The sequence below is a fragment of the Lepisosteus oculatus genome, chromosome 11 (genome assembly GCF_040954835.1).
Source record: "Lepisosteus oculatus isolate fLepOcu1 chromosome 11, fLepOcu1.hap2, whole genome shotgun sequence".
NCBI classification, from domain to species: Eukaryota; Metazoa; Chordata; class Actinopteri; order Semionotiformes; family Lepisosteidae; genus Lepisosteus; species Lepisosteus oculatus.
In genome coordinates, this window is record NC_090706.1 from 34,503,950 (window position 1) to 34,530,818 (window position 26,869).

The following is a 26,869-nucleotide window of genomic DNA, read 5'->3' on the forward strand; positions in this document are numbered from 1 at the left end:
ATTAAATATATGATTTTCTCCTTACTTTAGACATCATTTATAATGGAATGAACCATATAAGTGCATATTTATTAGGTTCAGCATGGAATGCAGATAAGTAAGAGTGGCAAGGATTCAGTGATTAAATTGGACCCAACAAATCCTTAAAGCTCTTTACCGTGGCACCTGACTGAGATGGCCCTTTCAAATCTAAATGACTTTAAATAAGAGTGAGGATATGCAAAGGGAAAAAAATGTGAAAGGAACTTTTGAAGGATTCAGTAGAAAAAACAGTTATTCCAGAAAACTAAGCAAATATTCTTGAACCCTACGTTTAGCGAACCCTAGCTGGGATTTTGGAATTGCCACCTCCCGTTTCAAAGACATGTGTTGATGCCACCCTCGACTGGCATGGGAGTGTGGCATTTCAGATGAATGACTGACAGCTGGGACAACCTCTCCATCCTTCCTGCTTGTCTCTATCTCTCTCTCTCCTCCTGTCTTTGATAGCAGCTGCCAGTAATGCTAAGCTGCACAAGATGGAGCCTTTTTCACAATATGTTAAGCACAAAATCGATGCCGGAAAGCCTGTGCAGAACAGCAAGATGGCACAACAACGGTAATGACAGATGCTGATAATGCAGCAAGCGCTATATCAATCATTCCCTTCTCTTGCCTGCCATGATATCCTGATATCTCAACAAAGTGCCCCACGCACACAAACACACACACACAGATGTTCACAGAGAGACATTAATTCCAAAGCACACTATTCATATGGGACAATATTCTAGTTTGCAGAGCTATGATGTCAAATATTAAATATTTATGGACAAATTATGAGGAAACACTTTCAATTAAGTGTGATTAATTGCTTGTGAGATCATTTTGAATAGTAAATGAATACTTAATGAATTATAGGGAAACAAAAATAAACCCATATTCCAGTGACAGAAGCCTTAATTTAAGACCTTTTTGTCTTTTGTATGGTATTATTTTTAATTTATACAGTTTACCCATATAATACTACATTTCCTTTGGAAGGACAGTGTTGTCTTTTCAGAAAATTGTCATTTGCAATGTGGTACATTATGTACTGTGCCTTTTCCTTCATTTTCTATTTGTTCATGTATTCTTCATACCTGCCAGGAACTGCAGAAGTAAACCAGGTTATAGCTTAATCTGATTGCAATGCACCTCCTGACATGTCAGAAATGTTAAACATTGTGCATTGTGTCTGACAAATAAATAAACCAACCAGCAAATAGTGTCATGTGGGATGAGGAGATACAAATGATGCTTCAAACGAAAATGATAACTACTGGTAAGAGCCAGCCGAGTCAAATCTGACATTTGGCAATTCAGAATGATCTGTGGAATTTAAAATAACGGATTTTTGCCATGATACCATCCTGCCATGCTGAACTGGTGTCACCTAAACTGAAGTGTTACCCAACACTCCTACTTCAACAGTACTGCTGCTCCTAGCTATAATAATGAGAATATATACAGTATATCAACAACTACAATAACAGTAGTAGAAATCACTAGAAGGACTAACAATAGTAGTATCATTCTCATTATAAGAGCTGTGCTGTGTTACAATAACACCTTTTGTTTATTTGCTATACTCAGTATATTTTAGTACTGTGCACTATACTGCTTATACATGTTTTCAAGAACACAAGGAAAGGTTCAGTGAAGCAAAGCTCTTTGCAAGCATATTGATTTACACCAGGAGCAGTGGTGCACTGCTCTCACAGTCCTTCTCAGACTATGAGGAACGGAAGCAAGGAAGTGGTTTCTATTACATTAGGAATGGTTTGCAGCCTCAGCGATTGCCCCCAGTGGATAATTAATCATAATGCAACATCCAAGAAATCACAGCTCTTCTATACTTTTGGTCTGACAGTGAGTAAGAAATGTCTATAGGAAAATCAATGTGCAATAGAATGTCGTGTATAAATAATAAACACACATTCTGGCTAGATAAAATAAAGGTGTTCTCTGTCTTCAGTCCGGGAGCTAATTTTTTCCCTTTCTCTTTTTCTTTCTTCTCAGAACCCTGACCACTATACTCTCCCAATTCCCCATGGTACTGCCTTAAAGCTTTTCTGTGGTTCGTTGTTATTATGATATTAAAAATCTCAATCAGTACAAGTTGTAAAAACTAAATACAAAGGAGAAAGTGTTTTAAAGGGTTCCAAGTTCCAATCTGTTTAGGTGGATACAGTGTTGCAGATTCTGTTTTAATTTGTATAATAGGAATATTTTCAAAAATATATCATTATGAAGTTTCATTAACACTGATCACATTAAATAGCACTGTTATATGAAAATAAATTAATTGTTTCTGATGAACCCAAAGATAGAGAAAATTTTACTTTGTGGCTCCTTACATGTCGGTTTCCAAAGTATGTTGATATCATTTATAAAGAGATTTTGTTCTAGAAGGTATTTTTAATACCTCCACATTCAAATTTCAGTATAATCAAAGACTGATTGTCATACCTAAAGAATCCCTGATCTTTGTCATCAAGGTCAGTAATAATTTTATGCTGCTTAGACTTAAACCAGTTAAGGAGCAGACTGACAGATCATGGTAATTGGGTACTGTTCTTTCTCCAGACACTGCATCTTTCATAAAGCTATGATAAAAGCAGTTTGGATTAATTTTCAGGTAATTGTAGACAGCTAGTCCTACTTGCCTTCCGTCCCCTACATTTTCTTTTGTCTCTCTCATTCAATAGCCTACATTGACATCAAACAGAAAAATAACTTCAGAGTACACTCATGCCTTCTTATTTGCATTAAGTGATAATTAGCTGTTATAGAAAGAGCCATAGATATAAGCATTCTGGAGATTCTTTCCATTCCTAAAAGGAGCATTTGTTTTCATGATATGAACAGTTTCTCAATAAAGATAAGCAAATAAAAAGTTGTGCACAACTTCTGCCCATTCTTTAACATTGATCGTTTTTTACAGTCCATTGTCATTACAGTCAGCACTTGACCAACACAAACTTTGCAACATGATTGTAAACATGATTATGATCAAGAAATAACAACAATAACAAAATGTGAAAGAATTGCTACTTTGTATAATGGGCAATATAAACTTTATCCTAATTTGTACAGTTTTCATACATTTTATAATGAAAATTTTACATTTAAATTAAAAAATATTCATTACATCTTTAAATTTTCAAAACATAAGAATACAAAACTAGACTTTTTATACATTCCTCTCATTTTTAGATCATAAACCATATACGATGCACAAAAATGTGCATTTGAAAAACGTTATCAAATTATTATCATTACAGATAATTCATATATACAACACATGCCTACCTGTAGATATACACACTGTTACACTTTTCAGACTATTGTAAAAAAATGAATTATGTTAAGGAACAGCTGCAGCAATTTCTGTAAACGTTGAAGCCATCTTACAAGAATCATAGGAACACTCAATCATTATTTAAGTCTTTTATTAAATGTCACCTTTTTAAAAATCATAGCGAATACACACTCTTAGATTAAATATTGACGGGCTGATACACAACAAATATTTTACTGCCTTATAAAAAATATTGATTGAATCAATCAAATGGCTGCGCACACAGATGCCATATTGGCATTTGTGTTGAGTCTACTCATGACCATATATTATGTGTGCTTTTTTTCTCCAGATCGATTTATTAGGTGGCGACAGGCATTCCCTGGATGCTCGAGCTTGTATGTTCTCCCTGTGTTCGTGTGGGTTTCCTCTAGGTGCCCTGGTTTCTTCCTACCATGGCTTCTATAAAATTGGCCCACTATGTATCCTACGTTACATCCATTGTTAGTTAGGTTTTGCTCTGGCTCCCCTGCAAACCCTGTACTGGATAAGCAGATTATAAAATAGATGTATGGATTTTTTTTTATTGTTTTTTGTTTCAGGTGCTATGGAAATTTCAAAAAGAGGTTTTTAGTAACATTATATATTAAAGTTCTATATTAAATTTTAATTTGCACTTTATTAATTAATTTAATTAGGTAATGATTACAAAGAATATTATTTGATAATAGACTGCTTATAATTCTGTATGAACATTAATATCAACAAAACGGAACATACACAAAGCACAACCTGTAAAATGTATTAATTGTATTATAATCTGAGACATGAGGGCAAAGGGTTTAATGTTCAGCCATATCCCACTCAAAGTAAATATGCTGTACAGTGCTTTTTTAATATAACATTACTTGAAGGCAGCATGAGTATACAATACAATATCAATAACCATTTATAGCTACTGTTATAACAGTCTACAAGAGTTTGTAATGTATTATTATTTGATGTGATTATTACTAATAAGAGTATTAGTTTACGATAACTGAATCTTATTACAAATTGTACCAGTTTATTTGGGCTGAGTTCTCCAGAAAACGCACAGTAGCCAAGAGGTTATGCAGACATAGGAAGAGAGAATGGCAAAATTGAAAGTTACAGGAAATTAAGGAGTTATACCATAACAAGGAGATAAGACAAGTGTACCAGGAGATAAAGGAAAAAAAATGTTTCCAGCCAAGACCGGCCATGTGCGTGGATAAAGAAGGGAACTTGATCGGTGATGAAAGAAAGATACTAGAGCGATGGGCAGAGTACGTTGAAGAACTGTTGAATGACACAAGCAAGATGGATGAGACAGGAGAAGAAGTGAAAGCAGATGAAGATACCACTGAGAGAGAATCTGAAGTTGGGACCCCACCTACTGAAGTCATGGAAACTATACAGAGCATGAAGTATAATAAAGCACCCGGGGAAGATGAGATAACGGCTGAGATGCTGAAGTATGGTGGAGAACTGTTGGACAGCCTACATAAGCTAATAAGCAGGATATGGCTGGAAGAAAATATGCCAGATGAATGGAGCATTACCCATGTTTGCCCCATTCACAAAAAGGGGTCACAACTAGACTGCTCGAACTACCATGGGATCTCCCTGCTGAACGTTGCATATAAGGTTTTCTCAAAAGTACTAGCAAGTCACTTAGAAGCCCAAGCTGAGCAACTCCTTGTAGACTACCAGTGTGGGTTTCGATGTAACCGGTCAACAACAGATCATATATTCATTATCTGATGCATCTTAGAGAAGTGCTATGAATATAACATTGATGTCCATCAACTATTTGTGGATTACAAGCAAGCATGTGATAGTGTTGATAGAACCTACTTGTACCAGATGTTAGCACAGCTAGGAGTAGTGCGGAAGTTGATCAGGCTAGTAAAGATGACCTTGACCAAAACAAGTTGTAAGGTGAAGGTGCAGAACCAGCTATCGTGCAAGTTTCAGGTGAGACGAGGCCTTAGACAAGGAGATGCACTCTCGTGTTTACTATTCAACTTGGTTCTTGAATCAGTGATACGAAACATCGATATCAACAGAGGAGGAACATTACTAAATAGGTTGGGACAATATTTATGCCTATGCGGATGACATCGATTTGTTGGGTAGGAACGTCCGAACACTTAATGAAAACTTTATTCAGCTGGAAGAAGCATTGACAACGGCTGTGCTGACCATCAATATTGGGAAGACCAAATACATGGTGATAAATAGGAAGGGCACCATCACCAGCGATGCACCGCTCGAAATCCAGGGCTACCAGTTCGAGAAAGTCAGTATTTTTAAATACCTGGGAGAGAAAGATCCTCCGAATGATCTATGGGCCAGTTCAGGAAGGTGGAGAGTGTTGAATAAGAACCAACATGGAGCTCTACGAGGTGTATGAAGATCCCCCAATAACTCCAGAAGTAATAGCAGCAGGACGACGCTGGCTTGGACATCTAGAACAGAAAGACAATACCAGAGGGGGTATGGAGAGTCTTCCGTCAAAAGCCTGAAGGAAGGGTGTCCCCACAAAAGATGGATGGACGATGCTGAAGAAGACCTCAGAAAGTTGAGAGTGAGAGGATGGTGACGACTGGCTCAGGACCGAGATCCATGGAGGAGGGTGGTGGAGGAGGCCAGGGCTCTACAAGGGCCGTAGCGCCATGGGGTTAGGTCAGGTTACTTGGTTGCTAATAGTGAAGTGATCTGTACATCTTATTTTACTGTTCCTTTAAAGAAGCCAGGGAATTGGATTCAGTTACGTGGCTGGTCACCTACTCCTACACTCTTATGTAAACCTGTACTTCCTTATAAAGATGTGTATGGGTTTCTCATTTTTAAATGCAGATACCTGTAGTTTCCATTTTTGATCTCTGACTTGTGTTTCACTGTTGATTCTGATAAAGTCCAACTGGTAGACATTGTCAGTGTCTTTATGAATTTTAAACACAGGTCCCCTCATTGTCTTTTCTGTTCAGCACTAAATAGAGTTCCTTTATACTATCCGAATAGGACATTTCTTTAAGCCTAGGAATGTATTTAGTCAATCTTCTTTAGACAGATAACAGGAAAGGAGAGGAAATTAGAGGAAAGTAGAGAAACTGGTGATGTCTTATCTAGCACAACACACACCAAATTAACAATATTCAAGGATTCTCTTATACTGTATATTCTCTTGTTGATTTGCTTACAGGGATATTTTATTTAATAGAATGTGCATCTTTCACAAAGACACAGCTGAGTCGCATCCATTCGCAGCTAGAATACACAATATATAGACAGAGACAACATGCAAAAGGAAGTGTTTTTTTCTTTATGGTTGAAAAACTTGCCCTGCACTGCAGTACATTTTTGCAACACTTCAATTCTTCTCAGGAAAATAACCTATATTTTCTCTCAGTCTCCATAGTTAAGTTTTGTAATGTCATTCAGGGAGCACAGGTGGCAAACCTTACTAATAAATAAATAAGCCTCTGTCCTTTACCAATGACTGGATATCATATATATATATATCATCATTACTTGAATCCTGCATTATTCTTTATAAAATAGTAATCCCTGTTTATAAATATAAAATAAACAATTGCTTCTGCTTAGGAAAATTTCTATACTTTTTCATACAACTGAAACAAATAAACAGAAATATGTTGGCACCATTTTTTTCAATGCTCATATCCTTGTGGAGTTATATTTCTATTTTTCTTTTGTATTTAGGGTGTAGATAGCTGTTTTCCTTGTTACCTAATTTACCATCAATCTTTTTTTTTCTGAAAGAGAGATAGTGCCTATCTATCTTTGTATCTGACATTTGTTATGTACTGCAAGCTTTCTGGTTCCTGAACTGAAAAGTCTCTGTTGGAAAGATAACATTTAAATATTGCATCCTCATACTCATTAAGGCAAGACCTTTTTACAAACAGGTTTATGCAAAACAGGCTGTGATCTGGGGTACACTCATTTAAGCAGCTGTCTTTTCACCTATTACTGCTAGTTAAGTTCTTAACTTAATGAATAACCTGTTACAGGCTGTTATGCTTCTGAATATTAAATTATATGTTACTCATAAAATACAAAACATCTTCAGCTAATTTTGTAAAACTCCTTAAACCATATACTAAAGTGAATGGATTAAATTCTCATATAGATTTATGTTACATTAGCACTTCATCTATTTATTCTTTAATCAATTATTAACTTCTAAAAATACATTTTATATTAGTAAAGTCATCAGTAGTGCCATCTAAAGGAAGATCTACCAATGAAGTTCTGTGCCTGTAATGAATTATACCAGGTGCAGCCGACCTGTGGCTTTGATTTAAGTCATGTAGTTCTTTGTGGGTAGACACCATTATTTAGAGCCTTAAGTTAAGGGTGGACCAGACATTATGTTACAAGGGTGGAAGATTCAGCAATGTTGGTGGTTAGTCTGCACTGCAGCACAGATTCATGCTCCTGTGGTTAGAAACAATATGGATATTCCTCCTGTGGATTTGGTCATTAAGGACCATTTTCTCCTGCTGGAATTCTGCATGATTTTCAACCCAGCTCCATGCAGAGACAGAACTAGTGTTGAAAGTGTTGTTGAATCAGTAACAAACAAGTAGTAATAATAAGCAAGTGAGACCAATATTGTTGTCCCACTGCTTAGAGAGCATGGACTGCTGTTTTGATTTGCATTGGCCTCCATGTTTCCACTTACAAAACCTTTTTTAACAGGTTCATTCTTGCTGCCTCTTTTAAATAAACAGTGTCATTTTAATGCAAACATGTACTTATTTCTCTGTTTGTTTTGCATAGGTGACATGTTAACAAGTATACTGTTTATCTCTTGCATAAATAACAAAAGTGCATGTTTTCAACAAAAAAGGAGATTTCTTTGTTGGATCTCATTCTTTAGTTCTAAACTATGTCAATTAAGGAATGAAAGTGTTTACTGATGCCTGCTTTCAATTTTAGTGATTATTTAATGGGGAATTCAAATGTGGCTATACTTTCTGCCACTCACAATGACAAAAATAGCATTTGCACCCTTTATAAATGGGCATATCAGTCATAGGTAGAAAAGTGAATGACTGTCACGTGATAAGTTTTTGTGCAGATTTATACCACTGTGGTGTGTTTCAGGTGTTGTCACAATTGTACTGGATTTTGTTTTCTGCTACGCAGTTTGTATGTTCTCTAAGATGTTATTTATCACTATAAGCCACTAAGTTCAGGACCATATGTGACTGATATCTGTCTGTGAAACATGCATCTGTACCAGTTAAAACCATCTATTGAATTAAAAAAATGGAAAAGATTCACAGAATAAATAAAGTACCACGCATACTGTGAAATACAATGAGCTAAAATGAAACAGAAACTAAAATATATCATTTGTATTTAATAGCCTAGTCTGATATTTATGCCACAGACTTGGATGAACTGTGAAAACATTGAGTAGTTGAATTGTCTTAAGGTTGCTAATAATTATATATATATATATTGACACACTGGTATCACCCAGCTCTTCCTAATAAATCTGCCTTATTGGACATGGAAGCTAGTCTAGACACAATTTTCTCTTCTCATCCTTTTTTTTTTTAATTGCCATAATGGGGCCACGATAATATCCAGTCAATATAATTCATGCTCTAATGTGTCTCAATGTAATTACTCTAAATTAAAGCAAGAGAACCACCAACACAGACAGCTCTAGTTAGCAATGCCACTTACACAAAGAAACATAATAAACTAGAAAATGTGAGTGAGTGCTCTTGGCCTGGCATTTGGAAAGTGTGTAGTACTGTTTTTTTTCTTCCCTCTCCAAAGATAGATTAAAAATCCCTACATGAGCCTATAAACAATTTTACGGTTCTAAAGAATTACGGAACACCTCACCTCCCTGTCTTCTTTTTGTTTTGTTCTTACCATGGCAACAGAAAAGCTGAGAGGGTAATGGTGGTGATAAGAGCCGGGGATGGACTGGTAACAACAGACGTATTTCCACGCCAAATTGAAATGAATTTAGTTACATTATTATGGTGACGGCAGGAGCTTTTTACACAAGGGTTCCTGGAGGGCAGATTGCGTGAGAATATATTTTTGGAATTCTATTGTGTGTTTTATGTAGTTAGAAACATCGTAGCAGTAGGGGAAACTGTTTACTAAATGTTTGCATTGCTAGCTGAATATTGCACACAGCATGCTGATGTTTCAATGGAGATGGTCAAAAGCCTCAGGCCAGTTATTACACACAAGGTCAGAACCAATTGCATTAACACATGTATTCTTGACCACGTTCTGCTTTGCATTAATGCATGTATAAAATATTCTTCTCTTGATAAGGCTGAAGATGCAGAAACGTTATTACTCCAACAGAGATATGTTATTTAAAACCCTAACAAGCTTCCATGGGATTTTAAAACAAATTACATGTACAGTAAACTGCAAACACATAAAGACATGCATATACAAATGTCTTCACATTTTTAATATTATGCATGATCAGATTATTTCAAATGTTTGTGCCGTTCACATTTTTAAGACTAATGATAATTGGAGAATCATTTCATTATTGTCTTTTGATCCAAGTTAGATATAGATTTTGCCTATAAGAAAGAATAACAGCTTCTCACATCACAGCAAATTATGTTTTTTCTATAGTAGAGTATTTGTGATGATGACAAAAAACAATTCTGCACTTGATTTTCACTTTATTGTTTAGACAAGTTATGCTAAATTGTAATCAATTGTTGTGGGTTTGAGATTCTGACAAAAATTATGTTGTTATTATTATTTACTAGTTCATGGGTTCATTGATCAATATATATTTGATCAAAAAGGGGCCAAATGCATTCTACAAACAACAGCCTCTCATTTATGAATACTTTCTCAGTCCGGACTCATTGTGTCACTTTCTCTAACTAGATTTTATTTAGATTGTCTTTAGGGTCATTAATTGAGAACATACTGTTGAGAAACAAATGATAGGGTGGGAGGTCTGTTAAAAGAAAATGTATTGATTTATTTATTTACTGTCCTGATATTTAAAGATTAAAAGAACATAGGCATACAAAAGTTATATATTTATTTCCTCTCCAGAACTGATATAATAATTGGGCCTAAACTTCTGGAAGTTAAACAGTGAGAAAATAATAATTATTTACCCAGTCAAGGTTTTTGACATGCCAGTGTCAAATAACTTCTTGATGCAACTGTGACACCCTGATAGTCTTGATAATACAGTGCTGAGGTGCCAAACATCTCTGAGTCTGCAGGTGCACATGGTTGATTACATATACCCTGTAGCTATAGATGGAGATAGGTCAAGTGTGCGAAAACGAAGGCCAGGAAATAAGAGCAATTCACCTGATTCAGCAGTGAGGAAATATGTTGCCAAGGAAGTAACAAGTAACTCAACCTTTCTTTTGGTTTAAAGATCTATTCCTTAAAAAAATAATAGTGTTGCCATATTTCCTGAAATGTAGATTCTTGCAAAACACATACTATCTCCACCCTGCATGTCTGGTTTTAAAAGAAGCTATTACATTTATTAAGTTCCATATCTGGTAAATAATGATGAAAAAGGAATGGGAAATTCAAAAATAACAAATTGATCTTGTGACTTTTACTTGTATCACATTGAAAGTATGTAACACTGATATTATATTAAAATTATGCAGTGAGTTTTGTTTTTTTCTTCTGAGGCCTTAGCTCTATTACTATCAAGTTTGCTCCCAGTTTAAAGCACACAGAAAAACCTAATTGCAAATTATCCATGTAAAGTAAGTGTAATGTATCTTAAAAGGCTTTGACAGTGATGTCACATTGATTACATAACATTTTTTGTGTATCTAAGGTCATTATCAATACTTAGGTTCACAATCTAATGATATAGTGTATTTTAGTGGATGTGTCCACTAAAATGGACAAAAGGGCAAGAAGAGCTTTTTTGAGTGATGTTAGGAGGAAATGGTGCAAAATTGCTATTTTTTTTATTTTGTCTCAAAATATTTCTATAGAAACCGTAGGGAAACATATGACACTCATCTAAAACTACAATTTCTAATCTGGCAATATTGTAACAATATTGTAGTTCACAGAAAGCTTGGTGTCCACAATTGAAAGTTATGGTGACATACCTCAATTAATTTGCCACAGATCATTATGCAGAATTGCAACTACAACAGGGTCAGAGTGCAGCTTTGCAGTCTTCAATAAATCTAGATCCTTTGCTCTTAAGTTGTAACAATGTGGATATTGCTCATTACTGAATGTCTCATGGCCTTCTGTTAGTATTTTTCTCCTGGGTACTGAATTATTTAATTGAACAAATTAGGCATGGTTTCCAGGTTTTAAACAGGTTGTGATACTTAGGTGGACCTAAGGTGCTTGCCAGTGCTTTATAGACACATTACATAGGCTGGTCTATATTATTCACTGAGCTATACATCATACAATAATGTCATACAATACCCAGCCATTACTAATACCATTAACATTGTACATATCCCACTACATAACTAATAACATCAGTACAACATAATATATACAAATTTCTGTATTTAGAAGAACAGAACCTAATTCTCTTAAATTAATGAAAATTTATGTTTTCTGCTATTTTCTTTCTTTCTCTTAGAATTATATTACTGTATATGCAAGAAAAATGTACTGCATCTCTTTCTTTCGCTCTTCTCCCTAACTCCAGAAAAATTGAAACTCAACATACCATAGATGTATCTACATATAAGTAAAATATATACATCTTCATTAGTGGCAGATGTGACATGAAGCAGACCTAAGTAAGGACAGTTCAGGACTATTCTAGCACTTTCTAAGACGACATTATTACAGTAACAGCATGAAGATGGTGTAGATTACTTTAAAAAAAAATTTCCAGTCTCTAAAACTACCCTCATGATTTTCGAAGCAAAATAACCATGAACCATTAAAACAACAGAGTAGTGACAAAGCTGAAAGCTTGTAATTTAATAAGGCCTATGAAAGACCAGAAGCGACTTGATTTTGTCTTGACACAGAATACAGAGTAGGCTCCCTTAGCTAATGCCTTTGGAAGCACAGAACTGATTATAATGGAGTTAAGATGTAATGCCTAAGTGCATGAAATGGTGGGTAACGAGAACACATTACAAGCAGAGCCACTCATCTGTGCCTGCTGCTGTAGAGAGGAAGAAAGCAGTCAGTCAGTGAGGCCAAACCTAATGCATCACTGTAATTATTGGCAACAGTGCTAAGAAAAGTAAAAAGAAAAAGCAAAAAGTATCACTGGTTGCTTTACAGCTTGCTTGTAGTTTTTAACATAACCCATTTATGTTGCGTTTTTTGCAAGGATTTTTTATAATACCCTTAAATGACCCACAACTCTAATTTGGTTTTCATTTGAAACAGCATTACAAACAAAAGTAGATGGAAACAAACTATCTTCAAAGGAGAAAAAAAAACACTTCAGATGATCTGAGGAAAAACACAGTTTCATGCATTTGCCCAATTTCACTCAGAAATTAAGCATTTATTAGATTTGTTTATTTTTCATAAACCACAAATAAATCTTCACAAAGCTGTCTTTATTTACATTTGCCAGCAGTGCCTATAAAAAAAGAAAACCCAAGCTTTTCTGACATGTACCATTCACATTGGTTTGTGATCTTTTCTCTTTGTGTGTTGTGATTTCATGATCATGCCAAACTAATGGACTGGCAATGTTCTTTTCATGATTTTCCTTAATGTTCATTTGGAAAGTGATTAATAAAACATTACTAAATAAGTTAGTGAGTGTCCATAAAAATAAATTATTGAAATATTTATTAAGTCATCTGTTCTTGTATGAGTAAATCTATTTAGCTCATGAAGAATTCTTGAACCTTTCAAAAATAGATATTGATATACATTTTGGTCTGTGTGATGTTGTGTATATTTTTTTGCAGTGGTATTGACAAATTCCTAGCAATTAAAAGCATATACCATTAAAAAACATTTCTTCCCTGATATCTTTCACAATTGACGGGAAATGGGATGGAACTGAGAATTAGGAGATTGTTGCCACATCCAAGTACAGAATTTCTATCTCAAGGGATTCAGAATTCAACACAGCAAAACGCAGCAAGACTTTTGCAGTCATTGTGATACATTTCCAGGCCTTTCCTGAACCAAAACTGTAATTGCTTCAAATTCCACAGTGTGTGAGAGACTATGACGCTTTGAGGTTCTGAAACATACGGTTACAACTACTGCAATGTCAATGGCTATGTTACCGTTGTCTAGCAAATGTGGCATAGTGAGCACAAATCATGCACATAATACATGGCATAAGAAAAGAGCATGCTTAAAATTGGTGTGCTATAAATAGTGGGCCAAACTCCCTCTTCACATTTGAAAGATGTGCAATGTCTATATAAATGCATAACGCCAACAGCAAGAGCTGCATCACATAGAACCACTATACTTCTATACTACAAAATATCTCATATATTCTGGCGCTTTTCAGAAAGTACGTTTTTGCCAGGTGTATGTTCCCAGGTCTAAAGCTGCTAAGTAGCTTATCATGTGTACAAGAATACAAGCAGAAGCTCTCAAATCATTTTATGTTTTGATGATTTGATGTTTTTAAGCTTGACACTTGTGTAAATTGATTATAGTTGGAAATGGACCATAGAAGAGAACAGTGGGACTTGTGTAAATGGTAACATGAGACTGACATGGACCCTCAGTGCATCCACACACACTCTACAATAGATCTGCAACTAGAATAAGTTTAGTATGAAAAGCACAACAGTGATATACACAACACTGATAAGGATGTATAACACTGCACTCCTGTTCATTACTCATTAATTAAATCATCCATATCTGTCCAAACATGTTCTGCCAGAAGCTCATATGTAGCTCTAAGAGATTGCAAACATATTTTTTGTCATATAATGGTTTTAGTATTAAATAATATGGCCTTGATTAAGAAGTATTTATATAAAGCATATTTCTTTATTTTTTATTTTATTCAAGACAATGCATTAATTTAATACTTCTGAAGCAAATATCCCCAGTTTAATAACTCATCAATAGTACTGCTTTACAATAAATGTTTAAGGACAAGCTGGGATTGTAACAGCAATTTGCTATTTCACCATATCAATGTATCTCTTTAAATACAATAGTGGGCAAATAATGAAAAATCCTGAAAATACTTTGATATATTATTAAGACTGCATAATTCAAATCAAGGAAAGTCTAATTAAAGTTATTATTAAACATATTATGTAAGTAACATAACAACATGTAAATAAAACAATAAAAGGTTCAAACAAGAGAAAGCCATTTGGCTAATCTAGCCTGGATTATCTTGGAACAGATAGACACACAAGTAGAAATTAGATACAGGACCATTAAAGACAGAAAACACAAGGCACTCCACTATACAGGGGTTGTAGAAGCCTGGAGCCAAATCCCAAATACAGTGATTGATGCTGACTATGAGGGATCATTTAAGAAAAAGATATTAAAGTAGATATTAAACTAGCAAAATGGGAAATACTCCTCATCTCGTTTTTAACCTTCATTATATTATAATTGTTAAACTTGCCTGACTAGGAGCATCTTCACATCTCTCCTCCCACATTTTGTTATTCCTGAAGTAATTTGCACTTCTAGTAGGAGTTTCTATCTCTCTCTGGGAGGGAATAGCATGTAGGCTGAAGTGCAACTCTAGTAGCATGGCAAATAAAGAGACATTATTTTAATATCCATCCATTCATTTTCTAACGCACTTTGTCCATTACAGGGTCATGGTGGGAGCCAGATCCCAACTGAGAAAGCAAGCGAGTGAAAGCTGGGATACACCCCAGATGGGAAGGCAATTCATCGCAGGGCACATACAAACGCACACACTCACAGCAGGGACAGTTTTTTTTTATATAGAAGCCAATTACCAATCAGTATGTCTTTGAACTGTGGGAGAAAACTGGGGCACATGGAGGAAACCCACATAGAGAATGTACAGACTTCAGGCGGTTTTTCCTGAAAGTGTTAACTGATCTGCTGCCTTCACCAAAGTAATTACAGTCCTCAGTTTTGTTAGAATATTTACATCGATATTGTATGTCTGTCCCTGTCCCCATGTACATATAAATACATAAATGTTATGATACTGTTAAACTAAGTGGTAGTCTAATCCCCCCAAATTAAACCTTTTACTGAATTAATTATATTTCCTGTGCCATTGATATAGACCTGAAGACGTTCTAAGACACAATTTTAAAAACTCTTCAAGAGGCATTTATTACTTCATATGGTGTGCAAAGATGTCACCTTCTTTTTTTTAAGCCTTTCAATTTCTCTAAAATTTAGATTTCCACATCAAGAGACCCCTCACATCTACAAAATCAAAGAGCCCTGCATGCCTTTGAACTTGCTGATGAAGAGATGAAAAGGATGAGGTTAGCTGGCTGTGCAGTTCACAACAGTGTTCCTGTCTGTCCAGGTTTGCCTGGATAAAAGCCTTCATTTTTTTCCCTTACTCCAAGCAGGACAATTGAGGACATAGGTGTTCTGTAATTCTATATCCATAGAAAATTGGAAACTTGGAATTTCAGTGTCTTGGAACATGTAATAGGTTTATTTCATGCTGAAAAAAAGAAGAAAGAGAACACAACGTTTCGGCCGTGGATTCTTCTTCAGGTGTGAGAGAGACAGGGCAGTAGGCAAAGGTAAAGCAGCGGGAGAACAAAGGTTGGAAGGGAGGAGGAGTGAGAGGCAGGAGCAGGGGACAGAAAGAGAGGCCAATCAAGAGGTGTGAAGTCAGAATGGGTGCAGAGAGGTGTGAAATGAAACTTTCAATGAATGGAGAAAATTCCATACATCTTTCTGATGTATGAGTTTGAAAAACCTTCTTTGAGAACACTGAAGAAGGCTCCACGGCCGAAACGTTGTGTTCTCTTTCTTCTTTTTTTCAGCATGGAATAAACCTATTACTTGTTCCTTTGCAGCCTACGCATGCTGACGCAGCTTCCCACCTGAATTAATTTCAGTGTCTTGTCCATTTATTTGTCACAGAATCTACATTGGGATGCTTGACTTGGCTTGGAAACAAAGTTATTGGGCTAAAGACCAAAGTTATTGTTTTTAGCAGTTGATGGACTAAGAGGAGAAATTCGACTGATGGACACTGCTGCCAATTCTAGCACAAAAAATATGTTGCACTGCTTTGTGAAAAAGTACAAAATATGCCAAAAACACTTAGGTTTACTGGCAGTAAGTTACTGGATAATGTACTGCAGATAAGAATTCTAATGTGAATCCACATGAAGAAAAAATAATGGAATTTCTAACAAGAAAGTCCCAGTTGCACCAGACGTTTTGTGAGGATTTTGTGAGTAATTTCACACATTGTATGGAGTTAGTTTAAAAAATCAGATTGCTAAAGCAAGTTTGGTGAACACAGACTACTACAATGTAATATGGCCACTGATATTTTATCTTGGAATGTTTGGTGAAGCTCCAGTTTACGGATAGATGTCTTCTTCTATAAAGGTGGTGTCTTTGTTAAAACAGACTACTTCAGAGTTAAGACTGGGGCAAAAAAAAACACCTTTCACTTGGACAAAGTTTCATAGTCCATAGCCAAGCCTTCACTGGTGTCACTCAAAGTCCTGACTTGAATTTTATTAAGAATCTGTAGGAAGACGTGAAAATTGCTGTCCATAAGTTTCTGTGAGTTACTTCTTTATATAGAGCAGCCATTCTACGGAGCTAATACAGAGAGGTTACACATTTTATCTAAGAGCAAATATAATATACAGAGCAAATACACAAACAACAGAACAAAGAGTTAGGTCAACAGGAATCAGAAAAGGTCATGGGATGTTGAAACGGAACATGGGATGTTTTCTGTCAAAAACAGAACTGAAGGAACACTCTGATTTGAGGGCATAAAAAATATAATATTATAAAATATTATAAAAAGCTATTTAGTTTCTTTTCTGAATGTATTTACATTTGCTATCTCCTCCAAATCATTGCAAAGCCCAAATGTCAGTGCAGAATAACAATAGTAATTGGTATTCATTTAGCTATTAGCTACTTTTGCTCTTTGAAATTGGAAAATTGTAAAAAAATGCTAAAAAAGTCAAACCTCAATGATTTAAAGGTTTTAGAAATTTCAATAGAATTATAAATAAATAATAAGCTATCTTGCTGATTTAACATTCTGCTTTTATACTAATTACATTTTCATATGTTTTAAAAAATGGACCTCACCAAAATGACAGATAATGTTACCTGCTGTGTTCAGAGAAACAGAACATTTTAAATTTCTTTTTAGGATTCATCTTTGAATCAAGGGACTACTTCTGTCCTTAGAATTTAGCACTGATAGACTTCAAAAGATGTTTTTCCTTCGAATTCTAATCTTAAATGCTTCCAGCATACCCACACACTCCTTAAAATCTAACTTGTAAAAACTGTCCATGTGACTTTTTTTTCTGAGAGTCTACAAGAAGAAGAACTGAAACACAAATTGGTTTCAATGGTGCTGACTACTAAAGTCTATTCAGCACATGCAGAATATCTACTGTATATTACTTAATACACACTAAATGTAGATTTAGAAAATAAAGTATCCTGTAATTGTATATTACAGTTGTTGAAGATCACAACACCAACAGATAAAATAAATTTTGATATCACACCTCCAGCTAAAAATGATCTGAAATGTTTTGCAAATCCCTCGTTGCTTACTTTTCATACTAGACATGCACTTCAAAACATATGCACCTTCAAATGCTTAATGCACATTACTTCAGGCTTTCTTTGTTCTTCATATGATTTACCATACCAAGAATAGTGTGTTTTAAACTTGCCATGAGAAAGTGTATGTTTTGAACTGCTGTAGAACCGCACTGAATGTTTTAGATGCACAGTAATTAGTTCTTCACAAATGTTTAATTGGTCAGAAAATGGGGTACGATTTACTTGTTAAGGTGGGAAAAAATATATGAGACATGTCATATTTCCAGAAAAATAAGATAGTGTATCTGACATGGTATGCATTATTTGACATACCTAAAACCAAATAATGTGAGACAGTGGTGAGAAGAAAGTACTCATCAAATTCTGGTTGCTTTTAAATGTGATGAAACAAAGCAGCAATCAATGCACCTAGCTGTGTTTTCCTGGCTCATTGAACCTAACCAGTGATTATCCTGAGGTATTCTCTGGTTCTGAATATGGTATTGGTGACATCTTGAACTTTATGCCTGTGATCAGGAATGGGCTTGTGTGGGTGTGTTCTGTGTAGGAGGCAGGTCTGCTCTGATTGGCTGCTGGCAGGTATCTCTGAGTGGCACACAATAATGAGCACCCATGAGAGGAAACTATATAGCCGTTAGTGTGGAAAACAAATTGAACGGCAAAGTAGAAGCTGTAAAACTTTTAGTTTAAAGATGTCTCTAAGCGCCATTTTCTTCGCCTTAAATATTGAACAATTCCTACATTTACATTTCTCTGTATCTGTATCTCTGAGCAAAATGATCCTTAAATAACTACATGAATCTCTTGAGTTTGCCAAAAGGATAACATTACTACAGCTTTCACAAAGCATATAGTCCCAACAATTCTTTGTTTTGTTGGTTGCCTTAAGTGAAACTACTGCAATTGCAATACAAAAAGTGTGAAGAGAGGATTCTGTGGATAATTGTGTTCTGAAGTTGTAAAATGTTACTTAGATGGACTTTAGAATATTAAGGGATCGTTTTTTAAACTGGTCCTCCTTGGAGTTTCATTGAATGTTTTGTATCAATTGTTTATGTACTGTATTTTATGCACAAACTCACCCTTTCAATCAATTCCAATGCACAACCTGGCTCTTCACACATTTGATAAATATTTTGTTACATTGTTAATTAGCTGGTTATGACGAACACCTACACAAGATTAGAATGGGAAGGCCAGTGTTTGAATAACTGTAAACGTTTGTAACAATCCACTTTTTGAAACATCTATCTTGAAACTGCTTTGATTTAGGTTTATGTAGAGTTAAGTAAAATATTCTTCACAAATCTAATGAAATCGATATTACTTTGCAGACAAGCCATTCCAAACCTGTTGATAATTCTTAAATGTTAAACATTTATTTTGGTCAGCATGATATGACTTGATGTTTGTCCTTTTCCTGAAGAGTCCTCATACTATTACACAAGAACAGAGGTTTTGTATGTTATAACCAAAAGATAATAATTGCACCACATTGCACAGGTGCATAGGTGAGTGCTTTTCAGAGAAGGTTCATTTACCATGGACTATTTTTAAGGAACCAATTCCTTACTGGTTGAGGAAGAAAAACATTTTAAAGTCAGTATATTCTGTTCCCAGGAGAACAGGAACTTTTTCTTGCCTTCTTCTGCTAAGTTCTGAAATATGGTCTAAGAACCTGTTGGCTGTCACTTTGATGGATGCTTAGCTTTGTCTGAAGTGCTAAAAAATGCTCAGCAGGGATTGGGTGGCATGGGTTTTAAAACTCGAATGGCACCAAGTTTTGATCTGCCCAGGGCAAAGATAAAACGAAAACATCAAATGAAAAGATGCTCACTTTGTTGACTGATATGACCAATGCTCTTAAAGGATTTGCTTCTGTACAGCAGTAGGAAAAATAACAGTGCTGGGTGTGGAAGTAGTTAGACTATACATATTGTTTATGCTTACTGACAGATGTAAATTACACAAAAATAAAGTATATACTAATGATTATATTTATGGAAGTGGAGACCTATAGTACTCTTTGGAAATCTTGGAAACCTAATGTCTAAATAGTTATATTCCAAAATCTTGATAAATGCCAGGAAAATTAAATCTATTTTTGCTTGATTTAAGCTAATTAATTTGTTTTCAAATTTCACATTTATTTTATTTGAAATGTTTCATTAATTACAGGAATGAACTCAGTATGCAACTGTGTAAAAGATGTTGTATAAAGCAATTGCAAGTGCTATGAGGCTTAAGTGTTAAAATAGGGTCATTTCACCGATATAAAAGCTAATTTTTTCCTTAGCCTCCTGTAGGACAAAGTGGTTCCAACACACAGATATCTTTCTGTTACTGCCAAGTCACTCATATAGGTTTATGTGTTACATCATTATTCATAGTTCTTTACCATGCCATTGTACTGTTATTTCAAAAACACCACAGATGAAGAATTGACATGAGAAAATATTTGGAGGTAACAGACCGCAGACTGCATTATTTTTTAACTGCAGACTTGTGTAAGACACATCCCTTTTAGGTTTTTACAACATCTCTGCGAAGATCCTTCTAAAGCTTGTTTTGCTGATTTTGAAACACATATGGATGTTGATATGGCAGATAATTTAAACAGAGACAACAGAGAATGCCTCAGAACACATCATATCACAGGGTAAACAACAAAACTTTCAGTAAGATTAAGTAATATACACCTTTAACAAGTCCATCTGTCAACTATTATCTTGTTTCTCCAGAACAAAATATTCTTTAGTTCTGAGCTTTTCTTTTTGGAGATACAGGCAGAACAATACATAACCCAACACAAACACTGCTGAAAGATTTTAACAAAACAAATAATCAAAATACAGCATCAGGTATTTACAGGTTAGGATCTGTTTCCCACATAATTGTGTTTGCATGTTTTATGTAAAAAAAAACCTTTAAGTATTTTTATGGTTCTTATTATTTAACCCTGTTTTTTTAAATAATTGCTATAATGCATGAACCTTGCTATTCCTCTGCTCTTCTATAACACTTAAAGCGTTAAAAAAAGAAGGACAATTTTTTCTTACACTTTTTTATTTGAGCATGACAAAGACCAATATTTAATTGTTCAGCTATTTAATGCATTATTTCTTAATAAAACAACTGTCCATTAATGTTGCTATTACTATAATGATTGCAAAGTTTTTGAGTGATAATATAGAGAAAATGATGACAATTACTATTTTTACTGAGAAATATAGTATAGCTTGATTTTGTACAGCCACACATTTTCTTTTCATCAGTGGAAGAAAGTTTGGTGCAAGTTATCTTTCAGATTTTAGATACTAACCCGACATTATTAACATTTGTAAGGTCTAAAAGTTTTATAGTTTTATTTGGTTGCTGATTTGTATTAGAAATTCTGCCTAAGAATGCAGCACCACAACATACTGAGATACCTTAAAAATGCAACAAATTACTTTAGCATCAAATTTTGAAAAACAAGAATAAAATACAGATTGATTTATGTCTTTAGCAGAAAAGCTTAGGACACAGGAGAAAATCTATCCTAGAGATGCCTTAATCTTCCATAGGATGTCACGATTGCAAACCCCTCCTCTTAAGGGCGCTCCAGCTCTTCCTTGTTTTTCCACTCATCTCCCGCACCTGCTCCCTGTTCCAGCCCCTTTTCAGTTTCCCCTTAAAAGCCAGACACTGACGCTATTCCGGGCTCTGCATTGGTTCCCGCACCAAGCGAGTCAGGGACCTGGATGCGCCTGGCCCTGTTAAGGTTTTAGTTTCTGTTCCTGTTCCCGTACCCCCCGCCGGTCCGACCCGGTTCTGGTTTTAATTGTCTGTCTTGGATGGATCGCCTGGCCTTGGACTTTTGCCCTGTTTTGGACTTCCCTTGTTGACTCGTCTCTGGATTGTTTGCCTTGGCCACACATCCCATGACCACCAGCACTCCATGGACACGCCCCATTGTTTTCATTCCCGTCTCCTGCATGCCCTTTTCCCCGTGTTTTCTTCACTTTCCCTGGATTGTGTTGTCTGGACAGGGTCCGGAAAGAACGCATCCCTGACACAGGAATAGTGACAAGTTGATATTGGACCCCTCTGAATGTATCATGACTGTAGATGTGATATTATCAGCTACTGCACACCAGTGTATCTGAATATAAATATTGGAATGAAAATCATTTATTGTGTTTTAAATGCCTCTTTGTAAAGATATCTGAGCCTAGTATTACTGAATAAGCAAATTTGCTTTTGTTTAAAAAGTTATACATTTATTGTAATTATGCCTGATATGTTGTCATGGATATTTTCTTATGAGTCATGGTATTTTAATTATTATATTTCAGGTTAGTTTAAATTAGTGGTGTTCATGATAACTTGAAACATTGTCAGAACAGTTTGGCAAGACCTGTTCTTACCAAAGTAGCAGATCACTTATGCAATTACTTAACTCTTATAAACTAAATCACTTAGTGATAAACCAAGTTATAAACTAAAGTACACTGTGTCCTGTTTTTACAGCCTCATTCCCTTTCACTTCTGAGCATTCTTGCTCATTCATAATGCTCATAATTGCTAACACAGGAAGTTGCCATCAAACCTGATTACTACTAGGTAACCCCTACTTTAGCAGAATTATAAAAAGCCGTAGTCACCTCACTGCTATACTTATGCTGCATGTGGTTGTAATTTAAAAAAAAATCAGATTGCCAGCTCAGTAAGTCATCTAATAAATTCCATGGCAAAAGGGGCAGCTGACCTCTTTACTCCTATGGAAAACACCTCCCAAAATCAGAGCAAAGAGCAGTTGCAACCATACCCTTCAGTAGAGACTGGTAAACTGTTAGGAAAGAAATTCATGGCTGAGTTGAATTGACCCCATGCTCTGAAAACACAGAGCCACGCCGTGTTAATGATCATGCTCTGGTCCCCTTCCCACATCTGCTCATCCATCTAGTGAAATGTTGCAAAACGGGTAATGCATTTAACTGGTAACGGTTCAATCTTAACGAACAAAATGACCAACTGGTGGTAGCTGGTGTTTAATTAAAGGTTTCTGCCTTTTATAACCTTGAAGAGTCCAGTTGTTAGGACACTCTGTCATCACTAACATTTTCATCTTACAGTTGTAGAAGTCCATTCCTAAATAGGTTCACAAATCTATTATAAATATATTATACCATATATAATTATAATGCCTCCGTAAAATTAGGAACTACAGGAATTATACAATGCAAAAGACTGCTGAGCTTTAAGAGTACTGTTCCACAATTAGTGGTCACAGAAAACTTTTAAAAAACTAGTTGTTTTCCTGGATTGTGCCAACAAATATATTCTCTCTCAGAAATGCTATAATGTACATGCTCAACATATAATAGTAGTTGTAACAACTAAGCACAATGATACAAATAATGTTATAGTAGCTTGCACTGGAAGTTGGTGGATATCTGTAAAGACATCCATGGCCCTATGTACATTTTCTGATGTCATATGCTCTGATAAGTCTCAGCTCTTATGGGGCAGGTGTTGGGGGCTGGCAAATTAGTAATGTGTTTAGCTCACATTATGGCTTTATATGCACAAAAGCAAAACAAAGCAGACTGTCTGAGGTTATTGGTTGATGATGGTTTGTTCCACTTGTGCTTCACAATGTGCACAGCTGTGGCCTTTCCGCAACATTTTAAAAATAAAAGTAGCCATTCCAGCTCACTCTGCCAAGACACTTTTTTCTCAGAGGGAAAGCATGCAATACTCTTTTTTTGTTGATACAGGGACTGAAATATTCTTAGTATTGTTTTGCCAGTTCAATGTGATGATTCTTTATGGTGCTCTATTTTTTTAATGAGTGGTACAAATACTTTCCATGTTTTTTTTGGTCACATTATTCAGTGCTGTGCGAGCTGTAAATGTAATACAGATCTCTTGACATTTTCTCTTTGTACAGAATAGAATTTATAGTTGATACTTATATATATACGCAGAGTCCCCAAGATATTTACACATCACTAGGCTCCATTTTTCCTTCTTGCACTTCTTAGACTGACTGAATCAATCAAACTATATATGGATGAAAAAAAACATTTTTCTTGCTGCCTGCTTTTCAATGCTTTTGACAACAGCTGGGTTTTCAATACAAAAATGCAATATCCTTCATACATTCAGTCGCTGTCGCGCATGCACACACACACATATGGCGGAATGATTTACATGCCCACATGTCATTGTGCTCAGAATGGATGACCTTTCTACTCAAGTGGTTCCTTTTTGAGTGGTTTGGTATTCAAGTGAGAAAAAAAACAGGCAAATGATCTGTTAGGATCTTTGAGATTTTGATCAAGCAAGTGAGTTTGACAAGAAACTGACTTGGAATTCTCATTATCCACTGTGACAGCTTCCTCCTGTGTTTTCAGAGTGGCAACTCCCTACTATTATTTTCTAATTAGAGAGTATGCGTTTGAATGTGTGCAAGAGTAGTTGGGATGTAATGGATTTTGGTGTTCATTAGCAGAATGTGATAAACACTACTGGGGAAAAAATGTTTTTCTATGACCTCAGAGTCTATCTCTCTCTTTCTGTGCTTTCTGTCTGTCTCTCTCCCTGGAAATCTGGAATGCATTCCTAATACATCATTTAAAATCTCATGTACCACTTCAGTCACTATATTACACATTATTGTACATTATTTTTGCTCTGGAATCAGGTCAGAAATGAGCACCCAGATACATCCCTGGGCTTGAAGGAATGCCTTACTATGACATGCAAAAGAATGCAATTTTTAGTTTGGAATAAAGAAGACCAGGGAATCGAACTAAAGTATTCAAAGTCTTTTCTTCATATGTGTTTAAAACTGTTTTCAGCAAATATTGTTCATGTTTATGTGTCTTCAATACCTCAGAAGCATTGGCAAAGTCAATCCAATGCACTTCTTATATAATTAACAGTGATACATGAACTAGTGGACATAGGTGGAAACGCATTTAAAACTGTGATCAGGAGGAGCTTTGTGGTCTAAACAAGCTACCTAGCCATGTTTTTGACCCTGGCTTCTTTCAAGAATGGATGAGATCTTTGGACTAATAACCATTAGTAGCCAAACAACCTTAGTGCTCCAAATGACCACCTCTTGTTTCTAACCTTGCTGATGCACTTACAGCTATTTTAGAGTGGTTTAGCCTCATTCATTTCCACTTACCTAACTTTGTTCCATTTTTGTCTTCTTAGGTTTTCTTGATGGAATCTATTCTAAAATTGTTCTTGCACCTATGTTTAACAATTCACCACACTGTGAGAAGCAGCAAATAAGACTTATCTTCAAGGAGCATCTAGCTCCAAACGTGCTCAATGTCAATATTTTATTCTACAGGCTAATTAAAATTAACACATTCATATCAGATGTGAAAAAAGTCTGAACAAATATTTCAAGAGAATATGTGGACGTTTTTAGTATGTATCAATTAATGGGGCCGACTTGCCATTTGAAACAATACTAATTTAATTTACCTATACTGTTAAAGGTTCATTCTTATGCATCAAAGCTTATGTTTGCTACATTTCTGATTTTATTAATCTGTAATGCTTTAAAACAATTCTAATATTTTATTTCCGAATATGTCCTTTAATCATAACTTTAAAATTATGTTTCTATTTTTTTGATACCAGATAAAGATAAATTGGTATAAAACCCATAGTACTCCTGAGATTTGTTTTCATTTGTCAGTCATCGAGATTAAAACTATTTAATTATGGGAGAATAAAAGCTCTTGACTACTATGCTTCTTTTGTTATGTTTAGGCTTTTATTTAATAACCGGAAAGTCATCAGTGGCTCTAAACAGTCTCTAGACAAGCATTTATAGTACCAGTACAGTAATAAATAGATACTGGTACAGCTGGGAGGGCTGATCTTTTGCACACCAGCAACAGCAGTGCTATTCAGTGGACTGCAGAGTTGTGTAGCCAAGTAAATAAACTGCCAATGTGTCTGACAGGGGAAAAACAGATAACCTTTAAAAGTGTGCCAGAAAGCAAAAGTCTGATTCTTCGAAAACAGTTGAATGCTGTTGGGGAGGTTTTATTCCCATGTCTGGAAATGGAAACTTGAGTTGGAACTGTTGCTTATGAAGTAGTTTCTTGGTAGAAGTCCTTCCTTTCACTTTTTTTTAAGTTGCAGCATGAAGAATCTGCAATGATGATGTGTAGTTAAAAATACAAAAGACGCAGAGTCGTCAATGTATATTAAGTAACAGGCTGGACTATGTTATTTTGATTTTTATTATTCATGTTTTGTATTCTTCTCTTATTTATTAATCCTTCTCAAACCACGTAGGCTTTATAACGTGAAAACTAAAAGCATAATTACAACATCTACAATACTTCTTGATGTAACATATGAGCATGTACACTGAGGGTGTGTGTGATGTATAAGATTTGTGCACAAAAGTCTTAGCATACAGAATATTCTGTTTGAGGTCCAAGCATGTTGTAAATGCAGGTTTCAGCAACAATCAAACTTTTGGAATGAAAATAACCTCATTAAAATCCCATGCTGTACACGTCAAACAAATATCATTACAACATGATATGTGAGCAATATGTTTGCAATTTTGAAAACCATAAAAACATAAAAATTCACAGTCAAAAAATATTATTATTGAAGAATATCCTGAATTTGACTAAATCAATGGACAAGCTACATTTATATCTATGAAGGGCAAGCTATTATAAATTAATTTAAATGAGGTCTTATTATGCTCTGCTTTCTTAGTACAATTATTATAAC